This window comes from Gopherus evgoodei, chromosome 4 (genome assembly GCF_007399415.2).
Source record: "Gopherus evgoodei ecotype Sinaloan lineage chromosome 4, rGopEvg1_v1.p, whole genome shotgun sequence".
NCBI classification, from domain to species: Eukaryota; Metazoa; Chordata; order Testudines; family Testudinidae; genus Gopherus; species Gopherus evgoodei.
Genome location: NC_044325.1, coordinates 8,846,439 through 8,863,662, shown reverse-complemented (window position 1 = coordinate 8,863,662; position 17,224 = coordinate 8,846,439). Strand labels below are relative to the sequence as shown.

General features: G+C 47.3%; 1 protein-coding gene across 2 annotated transcripts in view; it reads right to left on the bottom strand.

Annotated features, from left to right (window-relative positions):
• The window catches only part of GNG2 (G protein subunit gamma 2), a 105,892-nt gene extending 88,879 nt beyond the window's left edge, over positions 1-17,013 (bottom strand). The window contains exons 1-2 of one of the 2 annotated variants that reach the window (XM_030562873.1): positions 16,813-17,013; positions 16,311-16,452 (exon numbers count right to left, since the gene is read on the bottom strand). The gene's annotated coding sequence lies outside the window, so the exon portion shown is untranslated. The remainder of the gene's footprint in view (positions 1-16,310; positions 16,453-16,812) is intronic. The other variant, XM_030562872.1, reaches the window with a different exon arrangement.
• Between the last annotated feature and the right edge of the window lie 211 nt (positions 17,014-17,224).

Genomic DNA, 17,224 nt, shown 5'->3' with positions numbered 1-17,224 from the left:
GGGAAATGGGGCAAGGGGGGGAGAATGCCCCGATTCACCTCAGCAGGCCACTCACCTGTCTGGGGCTGCGTGATGGTGGCTGCTGCCTGAGGGCTCTGCAGGTGCCAGAGCCGGGTCCCCGCCTGGGCAGCTCTGGTGCCAGAGCCGGGTCCCCGCCTGGGCAGCTCTGGTCAACTCTGGCTGACCGCATGAGCAATCAAAGGGGGCTGGGAGCTGAGGAGCAGCCGCAACCCCAGGCACCAGCAGCAGACGGGGGAATGCCACAGCTGCCCACTCCATGGCACCACCACAGCCAGAGGAGCAGCTGCCTGGCTCCGGCTTCCCACCTAGGATCTGGCCAGAGGGGGGCTGATGGAGAGGAGGAGGTGGGGGGTGGAGCTGCCTCCAGGACAGCCCCACTCTGGGTAAGGCATTGCAGTTTGGGGGTGGCAACACCCTTGTGCCCCCTCAACTCTGCCTATGGGCTCAAGCCTTCAGCCCCGTTCCCGGCTTCAGCAGGGGGTGGGAGGGGCGCTCAGGGTTTCAGCCGCCCATTCCCAGCTTCAGCAGGGGGTAGGAGGGGAACTCGGGGCTTCAGCCCTGCATCATTCCCAGTTTCAGGTCTGTGGGAAGGCACCAGGGCTCAGGGTTTCGGGGGGGGGAGCAGCAGGGTCCCCCCAAAGGACACTCAGACCCCCACCTCTCAGTTGAGAACTGCTGGTCTAGTGGATAGAGCACTGGACTGGGATGCAGGAGATGTGGGTTCTCTTCCCAGCTCCTCCACCGGGCGACAATGGGCAAGTTGCTCCACTGCTCAGTTCCCCCATGTGTAAAATGGAGATGATACTGACCTCCCTTGTAAAGCACTTTGAGATGTCCTGATGAAAAGGGGTTACATAAAAACTAGTTATTACTACTAGTAACGGCAGGAATTCTCCCTTAGCTCAACTGGCAGACCACCTATATTAATGGAGCTTAAAGAGAAGGGATCTAGTCCTGTTTACCCATGAGTGCAGTGGGTGAAATCCTAGGCCCGTTTAAGTCCATGGGCGTTTTTCCATGGACTTCAAGGAGGGATAGGATTCCATCTTGTCTATTGCTTGCAATATACAGATTCTCTACAGCAGGAAGGAAGATTTTTGTGGGGTGTAAAATGAGCAGCTTCAAAGAGAAACAAGAATCCCAAACTTTTTAGTGGCCTTATATTTCTCAGTCTGCCCTAGGCCCCAGAAACGATCAGAGACCATTAGGGTGACATCATGGAGGCACCTCAGAAGGAACTAAAAGTGGGACAAGACAGGCAGAGAAGCAATGCAAACAGTTTCCTGGTTAGCGTTGAGCGTTAAACTGGTTGAGTCAGTTTGTTTTTTTGGTTAGTTAATGTTAGTTTACTTCCTCACAGTGAATGAGCCTCTTTGAGGCTAGAAGTACAGGCCTGAGGACAGAGTTTGATTGTTAACAGTTCCTGCAGAGGTGGGAATGGGGAACGCAGCAGGACACAGACACAGAGTGAGAACCATGAAAACCTGTCCTCATTGAAGTCCATGGCAAAACTCCCACTGACTTCAAAGGGGACACAATTTCATCCCTTCTTCCTTGATAAATCACACACAAGTCACCACTGGCTATTACATCTTCTTTAATTCCTCTCTGACACAGTGGTATTTTTTGACCAAGAACAGAATTTAGGACCCAGAGGAAACCCCTTTAAAGCACAAATTCTGGCCTTGATTCAAGAAAGCAATCAACTGAATGCTTAAATCCATCTCTATTAAGAAAAGCACTTTCAGCACATGCTTAACTTGAAGCTTATGTCTAAATCCCATTGACTTCTATGGGACTTAAGCATGTGCTTCAGTGCTTTCCTGCACAGAGACACTATCTTGAATTGGGGCCCAAACGTTAATCAGAAAAAGACCCCAAAAGAGCCATGCTGCGTTAGCCACCTGAAACTTAAGGGACACGGACAATCTAAGAACTCCTCTCCAGACGTTTTTAACACCCGAGCTGGCTATACATGAAAGAAATGAGAAACCATCACATTTTCCTTCCTCATCCCCCTTCTCCTCAGTTTATTCATTCTGCATTTGACAGCACTTTCGGCATAGACAGTTCATTCTGGAGGGGAAGCACCGAAGTAGGGGGATCAGTTGGCTCTGCACAGATCTTTCGCAAAGCAACAGACTAAACAAAAGCACTTTAAAATAGGAAAATGTGATTGTAAGGCACAAGTCCTGGGAGAGGGACGTGGGGGGGGGGAGGAGTATCTGACACCACTACTTAGTTGTTGTTTTTTTAACTGACTAAATTTCCAGTTGATGACGGTAATGGAGTCAACCGCCTCCTGAGACCCGCCCTGATGGCCAGGGGTGGCTCTGCCTCAGCTGCCTTCTGCTCAGTTCCCAGGAATAATCCACCAAGGCTTTCTTTCCAGTGACACCCCTCCTGGAGGTCTGAGTTTATGAACACAACAGTTTAAAACAATCCTGAAAGTCAAGTCTCAAAGCCTTATTCTGTGGGAATTCTCCACAGGCCTCCCCCTGCCTTTTCCAGCCATCTGGCTCCACGTGGTAGCAAGCCAGCTGCCTTTGCTGCTCTCCCCCTGGTTTTTCAGTGTTCCTGCAGGAGCCTTGCCACTCCTGCTTTTTCCATCAGCTGCTCCCAGGCCTCTGTCCTGCCTGATGAGAGAGTTAAACCCCCTGCCCCAAGAACTAGCCCAGGAGTCCGTCCCTTCCTCCCTTCTCTCTCCGGGCCTGGCCCGAGTTCATCACATGACCTCATTCATTCTTACCCACCTAGGGAGGTGAGCCCATCTAGTTACACGACTCAGCATGGACACACAGGTGTATCCACACCCATCACAATGAAGGACTTGGGCTTGAGTGTAAACAACTACCTAGGAAATCAAGTGAGTTTCTGCTGCAGGGGAAAGGAGGACCCAGCTATTGGGGTAAAATAACACTTCCGTAACTGATGTTCAGATATCTCACTTGAATTTGGTGGTTGGCTTATATCCTCCTATTATCTCTTGTACTAGGTTTACTCTATCAGGACCTAGCTGTGGCCAGCAATTTTTCCAGCAAGAAAAACTGCTTTTAGTAACAATTACAGTAAATTTCCTTCCCTAAGGCTGTGGATGTAGGACTACAGGACTGTTTGATAAATCTATTTTACCAAGACCCCCCAAACAGCTAGAAGAGCTTATGGAACAAGTGTGAAAAGTTAGTACAGTATCTATCTCATCTGTTTGCTTCCTGCTTCCCAGGCCTGCAGCACCCATTCATGTTGCTGTCACACCGAATAAGTGGATCACAATAACCCATTTAAAGCTATACACTAAATCTATTAAGGTGACTAGTGTAGCTGGATTGCTGTAAGTTCAGCCAAGATGGCAAACGGTGTCTCTTTCACCATGACCTGCTCCAGGACTCGTTTCATTTTCAACTTCTCTGAGACATCTAATCACTGGATAGTCAGTTGTTTGCTCCTGGCACCAGGAAGATATTGACATTTATGTACAAGTCTGATGCTAGTTATGACCGAGAAAACACTTCATTATAAGAGTCCCTTTTCCAAGCACTTCGGGGGGACGAGGGGGGGAGAGAACCGCTCAGGCTTATACTTGTCGCAGTCTATTATTACTTATAATTATGTATTTGTATTGCTATAGCACCTAAAATCCCCAATCAGGGATTTGGGTCCCATTGTGCAGAGTGCTGTACCTGTGTAATAAAGAGACAGACCCTCCTTCAAAGAGCTCACCTCTGTACCAGAGGATTCATGGATTTTAAGGCCAGAAGAGATCATTATGATCATCGAGTCCGATCTGCATGACACAGGCCAAAGAACCTCAGCCAGTAACATCTGCATCAAGCCCATGACTTCAGTTTGAGCTAGAGCATCTCTTTTAGAAAGACATCCAGCCTTGATTTACAGACTGCAAGAGCTGGACAATCCACCACTTCTCTAGATAAATGGTTCCAGTGGTTAATTACCCACCACACCAATAAAAATTGCACCTTATTTGTACTATGAACCGGTCTCTCTTCAGCTTCCAACTGCTGCATTTTGTTACACCTTTTCCTGCTAGATTAAAGAGCCATCTTCTATCAGAAATCTCCTCCCCATGTAGGTAGTTGTAGACCATGGTCAAGTCACCTCTTGATCCTTTCTCGGACAAACTACATAGACCGAGCGACAGTGATGGTTAGAGATAACAAGTGAAGAAAATTAACAAGTGAGGAGCAAGGGGAGGACAAGACAAGGGTGAAAACTAATTTGATTTGGCTTAATAAGCAGCAGTCACAGTACATCCATTGCCCAGTCACTGTGGAGTGTTCTGCAGGCAGATGATTCATTTGTCTGTAAAGCTTAGAACAATTCCATTTGCTCATTTATTCGCTGAGGGGGGAGAAAAATGGGAGGAATGTATTTTTTCATGGCTAAAGTCAATCGTGAGAGAGACTCTCTTTGAATTCAGATATCTCCAAATAGATATCTATTTGAAATTTGCCATGGGACGCCCTGTGAACCTGGACATGTTTGAAGAGGTATGGTTAATAAAACAAAAGTGAGGGGCTGTCCAAGACTCAGACTGTGCTGCACACCATTGGACACTAACGGCTTTACGGCGCAGCAAGTTGGGGAGCTCTGGATGGAACAGTGAACAAAACCAAAGTGGTTTTGGGTTTTTCAGACTTCATCAATTAGCCTTTGGCCTTGTAACCCAAACCCAGGAGTGGTTTGCCTCTGGCTCCTGCACTCTCCAAACCCTCAAAGCTTTGGAGAGAGCTCCACTTTCAAACAACCTTAATCTACTAATTATGGACTTCGATCAAAGCCCATCAAAGTCCATGGAAACGCTCCCAAGAACATCAGTGGATCAGACCCTCTATGCAGCTGAAGGCAGACCCTAGCTACAATAAATTAAGAGTTGCAATAAGTGTTTGGTGCATACATTTGAAGCTCACCTCACCCATCACAGATTGGCCTTTAGAAAAGGTAAGCGCCAAAAACTGTTAATGCAAAATGATGAGTGAGGTTTTCTGCACACCCATCAGGAAATTCAAAATCTTGGTTCCCACAGCAACCATCACCTGATTCCCTTGGGTATATATAGTATTTGCATTAATAGTCATATTTTATATAAAGCCAGGCAAGTTAACAGCATACGAAGCAACACAAGGGCCAGGTTATGGTTGGCATAGGAACCTTAACACTGTTTTTACTGATGCTTTGCTCACCACAATGTTGCACGAATGTAACTTTCCTCCCACATTGAGTATTACGTTTCTCGGTCTTAAATCAAAGCACATTTTCGCTGGCAGAGTGCGCATTCTGGCTGGACCTGTTTTGGCCGACATGAACCCCAACAGCTGTTGCTTTAGCACAGCCACAGAGCACTTGCTTGCGAAGCAATAGTTCCACCTCTGACTTCTGCCAATGAATTAGATTTGTACGTACAGCTGCTGCTGCAGGATGCCCAATGTAAGGGGCATCCCCTGCCCTGTGTGTTACACTCAGGGGGGGGGGGATAGCTCAGTGGTTTAAGCATTGGCCTGCTAAACCCAGGGTTGTGAGTTCAATCCTTGAGGGGGCCATTTAGAGATTTGGTGCAAAAATCTGTCTGGGGATTGGTCCTGCTTTGAGCAGGGGGTTGGACTAGATGACCTCCTGAGATTCCATCCAACCCTGATATTCTATGAAAGTAATCGTGCATTTAAGCTGTCAGGCCTGGCTCTCAGCAGAGGTGACAGGGCTAGATTTCAAACATCCAGATTCTCATGGGCCACCCTCTGTCACAGGCTCTACCATCCCTTTTCCTAACAAAGTGCTGCATGCTCATCAGATCCGGCCTCAGCATTCACTGGCGACATCTCACCATTTCCCTCGGCTGCTGTTATTGGAGATGGGGACAAGAAGAAACTGACATGAATAAGGAACCAAAAAGGAGAAACGGCAGCAGCTAGAAAAGAGCAAAGGGTCTGAACAACATCTTCCAGGCGCTTATTTGCTGCTCACGTGAATTTAAACTTTTACCTGACTTCCTGCTTCCAGCTATAAGTTAGGCTAAGAGCTGACAGCTGGCCGGCTGTTTGCAAGTGCTGGAACGTTTCTCCTTAGGCTAGCGGCACTCCATCTGCAAAAGTTTAGCTGAAGGCAGGGTGTAAGATGCGACTGAAATGGAACTTTTCCCCACTCCATTGTAATGCACCCCCTCCTTGCCAATGCATCATATTTGTAATCGTTTGAAATGGACACATTTATATGAGTGGTGTCAAACTCATTCAGGGGAGAGGGCCAAATCCCATGTTTAACTTTGGCCCATGGGCTATATCCTAAACCCTCCAGCAGATCTCTCACTGATGTCAATGAAAGGCTTGCCCAGAGATCATGGCCTCCCTGGGGCAAATGAAATTTTAGTCTTCATCGCCTGGAATTAATTTTCAGGTTTCAGGCTATCTTCCGAATCTGGCAGACAGCACCATACTAGTCACATTCAAACAGGAACTTTCTTCACAATGCTGATGATTAAAAATAGTGGAGGTTTTAAATGAAAGTTTAGATTCCCCAGAATTTGATACAATGCAAGTCACATCCAGATATCAAAGAAACCGGGGATCCAGCCCAGGGACTAGGTGTACGAGACTTCTAGCCTACGCAGATCCACTCTGCGAACGAGCCACTCTTTGCTGACATTCAGCATTTAAAGCATTAAAGCACACCTCCTCCATTGACACAACGCAAGATCTTGTCCCTCTTGGGAGAGCTAGTAGAGAGATGTGAACTTCAAAATCCTATTTGCTCGCAGTTCAGCAAAGCAACAGACTGAAGCAGAAGCGAGTAATGAGAAAACATCCAACGAGGTTTTAGGAAGTGGGGGAGGGGAGAGGAAATGCATTGAAGCAAGCTTCACCGAACTGATGAGCCAATCAGCAAAAAGATGAAAAGTGGAAGCAAGGAAGTGAAACGGACCTCATAAGGATGTAGTGAAAGAAGCAGAAGTAAGAATGAGCATTAGCCATGGCGGGAGAATCATAGTCGGGCCTGAGGCATCACGTCCGCGCATTGTTTTGACTTTTTAACCAAGCTCAGGTAATAGCCCTGAAAAACTTTCAAAGTGACAGTGGCAGCAAGCAGCAGTATTGGAGGGAAAATCCCTCCGACGTGAGGTTGTGTCTCTGGGGTGGGTGGATACAGGCAGGGTAGCAGCCATCCCCTTCCAATCCTCCGGACATTCATGGCTGTGTCCCATAGGCGTCAAGGCATTGCACTCCCAGATTTCCCAGCTTTGTGGCTTAGAAGCAAAGGGGTAGGGGTAGGACATCAGCCTCCAAAATGCCAACATGTTGCTCTGTAACGGGGAGGGAAGAGCCAAAGCATAGGACACAGACCCTGCCCCTCTGCACAGAGGGCTTGAGAGCCAGAAGGATCCTGAGACACCACCTCCCACCTGCTCTCTGAAGATGAGGAACCCGCTTCCCCCAGCCTGGCTCCTTGCTTCAGCGTTTCACCTCCCCGAGTAACTGACGCTCTCCCAAGAGGCGCGGGATGAAAAGGGGGCCTGTCTTCTTGAAAATCTTGGGACAACCAGCTCCAGGGCGCTGTGTGCTAGGAGACCTCAGGCAACGGTGGGTTTTGCAGCTGTGGAGTTGAGGGCAAAATTTACAACCATTCAAGTCTAGTTTCATGCTCTTCACAAAGGCAAAATTCCCACTACCTTCCTTGGGGACTTTCACCTAGGTGGGGCATACAGGATCGGGCCCACACAACATGTCTCTCAGCGAGAGAATTCAACGGGGATTTAACATGGCAGGATCAGCCATCTTGCCAGGCCTAATTACTATGGTAACCACATGTATTGGAGGTTGTTTCTCTTAAAATGACTCATGGATTTTTAAAAAGAAGAACTGGTGCCTCTGCCACACTGTTTTTAGACTGACAACAGAACACACACACACACACACACCCCTTGCAGGAATACTGTCCCCTCAGTTATCATCCTTACGCACATCAGACACAGCTGCTGTGCTCTTTGGAGACAGAATCTGGGTCTGCCTTCCTCTTGGTGTGAATAGAGGGAAACAGTCCCTTGTCCGCTTCAGCCATCTACATAAATCCCAGCACTATAATCCAATTAATGTGACTTTGTCAATTGTTTGGAGATAACTTATCTGCTTCTGTTGCAAATAGTTTGCAATGTCATGGTCCTATTTTAAAAGGTAGAACTAAAACAATCAAGAGAAGCAAGAACACTGTTTGCTAGTAGATTAGAGAATACAATGGAAGGAATTCTAACCTGATGGGGCAGATTCTCCACCTCACCCAAACTCAGCTAAATAGAGGAGGAACCCAGAAGGAACCTGGCTACAGTTCTCTAATCCTGATCACAAATGGCCCCAAGCACAAATTAAAGTTGACCAGGAGGTCCTGTGACTTTGTGGGGCCACGGATAGGAAGTGCAGAAAGAAGGAGGTGAGGGGAAAAGTGCAGCCAGAAGCGCAACGGTATATTCCTGAGGATCCGGTATAGGGGCTGCAACCTGGCGCACTCTAAGTAAACGTGCGCCAGGGTCTCCCTCACGCTGCAGAAGTGGCAGGTGTCTGGGACAGGAGTAAACCGCGGGCAGCAGAGTTTCCCTCCCTGCTCCCCAAACAATCCCCTTGTCCCCCCCAGTATGAAGAGTGAAGTGGGGGCAAAAAAAAAAAAACAGCTGCGCTGACTCCCCCAGCTTTTGGCAATCAGAGTTCCCCTGCTCAACAAATTCTCCATGGGCCAGCTCTGGTTGCTTCAAGGCCACTTTCCACTGCTTAGGGCCTCAGCAGCCCTGAGAACCCAGCCCACAGCATGCAAGAGGCATCCTCCAGGCCACTAGGCTTGGTTTATGTCCACACTGGCTCTCACTAGCCCCTTTTCAGCACTATTTGGTAGAAGCTCCCAGCTCTGTTCACCTGGCACTCATTCCATTTTATTCACTTCTAATTCTATCTTCCCCCAGGCTAGAGTCAGCTGTTCTCCCATGCACCTGCAATTACTGTCCTCAGCTAACAAGAACCAAGGCCCATTGTCCACTGTCATCTAGGGAAAGCAGATTTCATTGGCAAATTAGGAAATACAGAGAAGAAATCATGAATCTTTCACCTAGACACACACTATGGAAAGCTCTGCTGATCTTAAGTTACTGCAGGACCAAGTATGATTTAGAGTTCGCCAGAACAAACAAAGAAACCAACACTTTTCTTCTCTCACAGGCTAACCTCATCATCTTCCAAAATGAAACCAGAACGTCACCCTGGCCTGAATCCAGCTGGAACGGCTGATGCTTCTTGCTACCCACCCTCTGCATTACATCTTCCACATCTTTGAAATCGGGTTTTCTTGGCAGCTAACTGGCTGGGTCCGTGTAGGCCAGGGGTCGGCAACCTTTCAGAAGTGGTATGCCGCGTCTTCATTTATTCATTCTAATTTAAGGTTTTGCGTGCCAGTAATACATGTTAACGTTTTTAGAAGATCTCTTTCGATAAGTCTAAAATATATAACTAAACTATTGTTGTATGTAAAGTAAATAAGGTTTTTAAAATGTTTAAGAAGCTTCATTTAAAATTAAATTAAACGCAGAGCCCCCCGGACTGGTGGCCAGGACCCAGGCAGTTTGAGTGCCACTGAAAATCAGCTTGTGTGCTGCCTTCAGCACACATGCCATAGGTTGCCTATCCCTGGTCTAGGCAAACAATTCGTAAACAAACAAAAATCCCTGCGGATTCTGCTCACTCTTCTTGGTAAACCAGTTCACAGGCCAGAAGCCAAGCAGACAAAAGGTATTGAGCTAGATCCTAAGCTCTGGCTAAGGAGTTCTCGGTGCAGCCGAGGAGGGGGTGTGCAGAAGCATAGGCTGCTCTTTATCAGGCCAGTGCCTGGCTATGGGTTAGGGTACTGTAACCCGTACCAGGGGGAAGCAGTAACCTGTACCCCAAGAAGCTGTTCTGATGGCTGGGGATCATTGGAGTGAAGGGGAGGCCTGACCGCCCCCCATCTTCCGGCCACATATCCTAGGCTGGCAGCTGAGTGGGCAGAGTCGTTGGCCTAAGAACAGCTACGGTGACTCTACTGACCCCAGGCTCCCCCTCCACAGGAAAGACTGCCAGATTTTGGCCACACTGCGGTGGCATGGGCATCTAAGCGAGGGAAGAATCGGACCCATCATCCAGATGATGTTAAGATTGTATTGGCTGCTCACATCGTCACTCACACACCCAGAGGTAGCGCCGTGCCACCAGGAAACGCACACACCGAAGTATTTAACAACAGGGAGGAAATTAGGTTTAGAACTTTCCCTGAAATTGAAATCCAATTACGAGCCAATTTCTCAAGGCTCAGCATGAGAAATGGATGGGAAACTTGTCTGAGGGGAAGGCATTGAGATGGATACTTGGGCACAGGCCGAGCCCGTCTGAGGTTAGCTACTTCGGTTGAATGGGCAGCCAAGGGAACTCTCAAGGTTTCCTTTAATGTATGTCTCTGCAGACTGCCTGAGACAGAGCGGCAAGCAACCCTGTCTGGTCTGACCCGTGTTTTACAATTGCATTCTAATGTGACAGAGGTTTTCATTAAACAGGACTGACCCCTCCCCGGATCTTCCAGCTGGCATGGGGCGGAGGCTCCCAGACTCATTCAACTTGGAATGTGCACACAGCAGCGGCAGCCCACGAGGGCAATGCTTGCTCATGCCAAGATCTCCAGTGAGCCGATTTCTGCCGTGCGCTCTGCGTCTGGAGAGCTAGTCTCAATATGTTCCGAACAAATTGCCGGCCCCAGTGAGATTGGGGAGTAAGAGCTGTGCCAGCAGGATTCCTTAGAGGTACCATGCCAGACTCTCACTAGGTCTGGAAACAACCTAACTGCTACACCTGCTCTCCCACATTTCAAGATTAGTTCCCAAGCTGCAGGCAGCAAAATCCAAGACCCGTTTTGTTTTGTTTTTTGCTCAATTCTGTACTGCTTATAGTCCCAGACATCTTCTGGTTGAATTCGCTCTGTTCGTCACTCTGCTCAAGAAATGTACCATACCACCTTTCATACAGAATCACAGACTTTAAGGTCAGAAAGGACCATTATGATCATCTAGTCTCACCTCCTGCACAATGCAGGCCACAGAATCTCACACACCCACTCCTGTATCAAACTCCTAACCTATGTCTGAGTTACTGAAGTCCTCAAATCATGGTTTAAAGACTTCAAGGTGCAGAGAACCTTCCAGCAAGTGACCCATGCCCCAAGCTGCAGAGGAAGGTGAAAAACCCCCAGGGCTTCTGCCAATCTGCCCTGGAGGAAAATTCCCTCCCGATCCCAAATAAGGCGATCAGCTAAACCCTGAGCATGTGGGCAAGACTCACCAGCCAGCAGCTAGGAAATAATTCTCTATAGTAACTCAGATCCCATCCCTTCTAACATTCCATCACAAGCCATTGGGCATATTTACTGCTATTAGTCAAAGGCAAATTAATTACCAAAATTAGGCTACCCCATTATACCATCCCCTTCATAAACTTATCAAGCTTAGTCTTAAAGCCAGATATGTCTTTTGCCCCCACTACTCCCCTTGGAAGGCTGTTCCAGAACTTCACTCCTCTGATCGTTAGAAACCTTTATCTAATCTCATAGACTCATAGACTCTAGGACTGGAAGGGACCTCGAGAGGTCATCGAGTCCAGTCCCCTGCCCTCATGGCAGGACCAAATACTGTCTAGACCATCCCTAATAGACATTTATCTAACCTACTCTTAAATATCTCCAGCGATGGAGATTCCACAACTTCCCTAGGCAATCTATTCCAGTGTTTAACTACCCTGACAGTTAGGAACTTTTTCCTAATGTCCAACCTAAATCTCCCTTGCTGCAGTTTAAGCCCATTGCTTCTTGTTCTATCATTGGAGGCTAAGGTGAACAAGTTTTCTCCCTCCTCCTGATGACACCCTTTTAGATACCTGAAAACTGCTATCAGGTCCCCTCTCAGTCTTCTCTTTTCCAAACTAAACAAACCCAATTCCTTCAGCCCATCTCAAGTCTAAACTTCCTGATAGCCAGTTTATATCCATTTGTTCTTGTGTCTACATTGGTACTGAGCTTAAATAATTCCTCTCCCTCCCTGGTATTTATTCCTCTGATATATTTAGAGAGAGCAATCAGATCGCCCCTCAGCCTTCTTTTGGTTAGGCTACACAAGCCAAGCTCTTTGAGTCTCCTTTCATAAGACAGGTTTTCCATTCCTCAGATCATCCTAGTAGCCCTTCTCTGAACCTGTTCCAGTTTGAATTCATCCTTCTTAAAACATGGGAGATCAGAACTGCACACAGTATTCTAGATGAAGTCTCATCAGTGCCTTGTATAACGGTACTAATACCGCCTTATCTCTACTGGAAATGCCTCGCCTGATGCATCCCAGGACCGCATTAGCTTTTTTCACAACCATATCACATTGGCGGCTCGTAGTCATCCTGTGATCGACCAATACTCCGAGGTCCTTCTCCTCCTGTTACTTCCAACTGATGCCTCCCCAGCTTATAACAAATAGTTCTTGTTATTAATCCCTAAATACATGACCTTGCACTTTTCACTATTAAATTTCATCCCATTACTATTACTCCAGTTTACAAGGTCATCCAGATCTTCCTGTATGATATCCCGGTCCTTCTCTGTATTGGAAATACCGCCTAGCTTTGTGCCATCCACCAACTTTATTAGCACATTCCCACTTTTTGTGCCAAGGTCAGTAATAAAAAGATTAAATAAGATTGGTTCCCAAACCAATCCCTGAGGAACTCCACTAGTAGCCTCTCTCCAGCCTGACAGTTCACCCTTCAGTACGACCCGTTGTAGTCTCCCCTTCAACCAGTTCCTTATCCACCTTTCAATTTTCATATTGATCCCCATCTTTTCCAATTTAGCTAATAATTCCCCCTGTGGAACCGTATCAAATGCCTTACTGACATCGAGGTAAATTAGATCCACTGCATTTCCTTTGTCTAAAGGAAATGTGTTACCTTCTCAAAGAAGGAGATCAGGTTGGTATATGATTGCCATATACTCCTGGATGTGCTACAGCACCTACACTGCCCCCAAAGGAGTAGGGAAAAGACTTCTCCTCAAACAAAGAGACATGACCACAAATATTTCTCACCTCCTGTGCACTGCGTGAAGACACATCCTCATCACATATGGCGGGGCTCAGTTGGCAGATATGGGAAATTAAATACACCATTGGCTTTTATTGGCGAACACAAGCAGAAGGAACATGCTGCAACTCCTGCAAGTAAAGTGGCCACTCCCATTAACACTCAGTCACCGGGATAACTGGGACGGAAAAGCACAGCGGCACGAAGCATGCCTTGGAGAGAAGCAGTCCAGCAAGAAACTCTCAGTGCCAGCCAAGTCATTCCTGAATGCTGCTTAGAAACCCTCCTAATGCAGCATTTAAAAGCAATTAGCAGCCCCAGTAAAGAAAATGGATCATTCTGTATCCAGTTCAAACTCCTCTCCAAGGCTCTGCACAGCCTGGCTCCTCCCTAGCTCTCCAGCCCGGTTTCCCACTATCCCCCGCCACCCATGCATTATAAATGCCAACTCCTCCTGCGTTCTGAATACTCTCCTTTCACACCCACACAATGTGGATGCACCATATTCCAGGATGCTCCTTACACTCAGAATGCCCTCCCTAAAGCAGGGCACCCTGCCTGCTCTTTCTTCCATCCCCTCCTTGCCTAAAGCACAACAGAAAATGCATCGGTGTAAGGGGAAAAAATATACTGAAGAACCAATAGGACACGGGGTTACATGACCCAATCCCCCATTCTGAAAATACTCATTGGTTCCACACTTGTTTCTGATAGGCTCCTGGTACAGTAACTAATACTGTAATGAGTAGAAAAAATATGTTTAGTATGTAGACATGACTCCTTATTAGGGTGACCAGACAGCAAATGTGAAAAATTGGGATGGGGTGGGGGGTAATAGGAGCCTACATAAGAAAAAGACCCCAAAATTGGGACTGTCCCTATAAAATCGGGACATCTGGTCACCCTACTCCTTATGTAGTTTGCATTGTTGTCGTAGCTGCATGTGTCACAGGAGATTAGAGCGACAAGGTGGGTGAGGTAATATCTTTTATTGGACCAACTTCTGATGGGGAAAGAGACAAGCTTTCAAGCTGACACAGAGCTCTTTAAAAAGGGGGGAGGGGAAGTTTATTTTCTGGGGAAAACATAACAAAAGCAAACAAAAAAAAACCCCTAATATATTTTGGTCCTTTCTTGATTCCGGGCGGGGTGGTGGGGAGGAATCTCATCCAAACAGTACCATGACTGAGGCATTTACAGAACTGATCAGCAGCCTAGTGGTACTGATTTACGTCGATATTCATGGTGAACAATGGGGTTGGGAACGGACAGTACCAACTGCAACGCTGTGCTGAATTGAGTAATGCTATAATCAAAAGATTTGTGGTGTATTAGAAAAGACCTATTATAATCCTCTGAATAAGTGCTCCGACAGCCTGCATTCAGAGCCCTGCCTGAAATTAAACTCATCAAGAACCTCCGCGTGGCTCTTTTACAGCATTAGAGATGCTCTGAGTGCTTCTAACACACCAGATCTACTCAGGAGATGCGGGCAATGGAAAAAACACAAGAGCTTCACCCTAGAGCTTTCTATGGGATAATTAATTGAGTCATATTTCAGTTCATCCACTGGCCATATGGCAGAAAAGAAGATTAAAAATTTCAGTCTCAAAATATATTCAGTGAAATCCAGTTAATACAGTCAAACTATAAGGACCTCCCCCAAACAACATAAAATAAAACCCATTATTCCACTTTTTCCTTATACAGCATAGAAATACAGGCTAATCTTTTAGTCCAAGCTATCTGACAATTCAGAGGTTTGTTTACTGGGCAGAACTACAAGCTCTGCTTCTGTGTTGTCTTAGGGAGAGCAGTGGGAGGATCCTAATTGGGAGTTGGCCAGAAAATCAGTTTTATGCCAGTCTCTAGCTCCTTAAATAAAATATGGGAGCAATAAACGTAATTTTAAATGACTACAATGAGCTAGATACAACAGATACCACAGTATGAAAGTTATTTCTGTCCTATAAGTTAAGGATCATTACCTTTTAGTTGATTATTCTCTAATATCATATTGGGGGTGGGGAGAGAGAGGTGGGGATTTTTGTTTATATCTAAATCTATTTTCAATCAAGGTAACAAGAAAGATTCATATTCAAGGGATTCTCCTCTATCGATTCCATTATTTGAAAAATAAACCCAGGGAATTAAGTTTCCCAAGTTCATTTTTCCACCTGCCTCTGTATATCATTTATATAGTTTTGCATACATTTCTAACAGCAATGTAGGCAAAATACTCCTTTGCCATGGTTACTCCTCATTAAACCAGTATTTACTGTTAAATCCCAGTAATAAAAAAAATTGGTTTTGAAAAATAATCATCTGAACTCAAATCCTTTGTACAGATGATGCTTTGTGCTTTGTCCAACTGCTTCTGTATGAGGAGGTAGAGTAAGGGAGCGGATATTACTTTGGTATAAAATGATAACTTCAAGGGGTGGAAAGACTCTAATCCAAGGAGATAGGGAATTCAACATTTATGCACAATTGAAATTTTCAAGTTTGATTTTATACTGACTATTTCGGGGAGGAAGGTTAATTTCAGTTAAATGAAAATCCCTCCCCTTCCCTTCCCCAAATAAATAAATAAGTGGAACACTAGACCTCATTCATCCATGAAAAAGCTTTTCCTACAACAGCCAACAGCCAATCAACATTTCTAACTTAAATCTTTGTTTAGGAGATGGGACCTTTTACAAAGAGTCCAATTTTTATTGACAGTCTTTAACCCCAGATCTATTTTTCCATGCAAAATTTTCACAATCTGAATTCCCAAAACAATCCCTTCCCTGTATTCCGATTTGTGAATGGCACTGGGAAAGGGGGTACAAGACACTGGTATTTTTTAATTAAAACGGACCTGCTATCATGCCCACATACGATCACTGCAGGAAATAGGGGGAAGCATTCTGCACCTTGTTTACTGGCTCCCATTCTGCTAAGAGACCAGCAATCTGCACTTCTGCTTTGGGTGCTCCATCTCACCTCCATCTGGTTGGATGCCACGGCCCATTTCGTCTAAAAGCTCAAATGAACACTCTGGAATGCTTGCAAAGGAGCATTTCCAGCTGAGACCAACGCACCGTTACTACTTCTAACGAATCCCTTTCTTCCTTTGCTTTAGAGTAAACAACTTCAACGGTACATAAAACCTACCAGCGAAGAGTGGGGTGGTTTCCGTGGTTATCTGAGCAGGGTATGCATATCTAGCGGCCACTTTCCTGTGATCCTGAGTCCCTATTACCGTTTGCACACTGCAGACACAGCAAGGATCTCTCGAGCCGGATTGCACCGATAGCTGTCAAGCAAAGCAATTTCCGCGCACGCTTTTAACAGTGATAATTGCAATTAACATCCTCCCGCGTCAGCCTCGCTCCACAGACCCACAACCATGTAGCGTGTGTGAGCAAACGGGTTTACAAGAGCGACTGTACCAAGCCCCAGCGCCGGCTCAGGGTGAGCGATGCACACGCGCCGCCTGGCTCCGGCTGGTGGGGAACTGGGTGGAAACAGCGTCACGCCGCTTGCTTGCCCCAGTGTAAATGGGCTTGTTTAACAAAAAGCCCCGGTGGCTGAGCCTTGCCCCGCCCGCCCCCTGCCTAGCCACAGCACCTGGGGCTGGAGCTGAACCGGACTCCCCCGAGACTGGTGCTTTTACCTTCTAGCTCCGTTCGCGGCTCGCCCGGGGAGACAGCTGGAGCTCGCCTTCTCCGGGCTGGGCGGGGCAGGGCGGCGGGCTCAGCGGCAGCCCAGAGAGCGGCGTCCCCACCCAGCTTTGTCTGCGATCAGCAGCCTGGGCACAGGAAGCAGCGCGGCTCCGACTTCCTCCTCCCCGGCTCGGCAGCGCTGGCTCCGCGCTAGCCCAGCACAGGCTGCGTCCCCCGGTCCGCCCGCCCGCCCCCGTGCAGCCGCCGCCCACGGGCCCCCGAGCGGCCGGGCAGGAACCGCGGGCGGGTGCCTGCAGCTTCGCCCCTCGGGCCCCGCTCTCCCCCCCGCGGCCCCTACACACTCCTACCGCCCCCGCTGTGCCCCCCCAACCCCTATACACACACCCCGCTCTCCCCCCCACA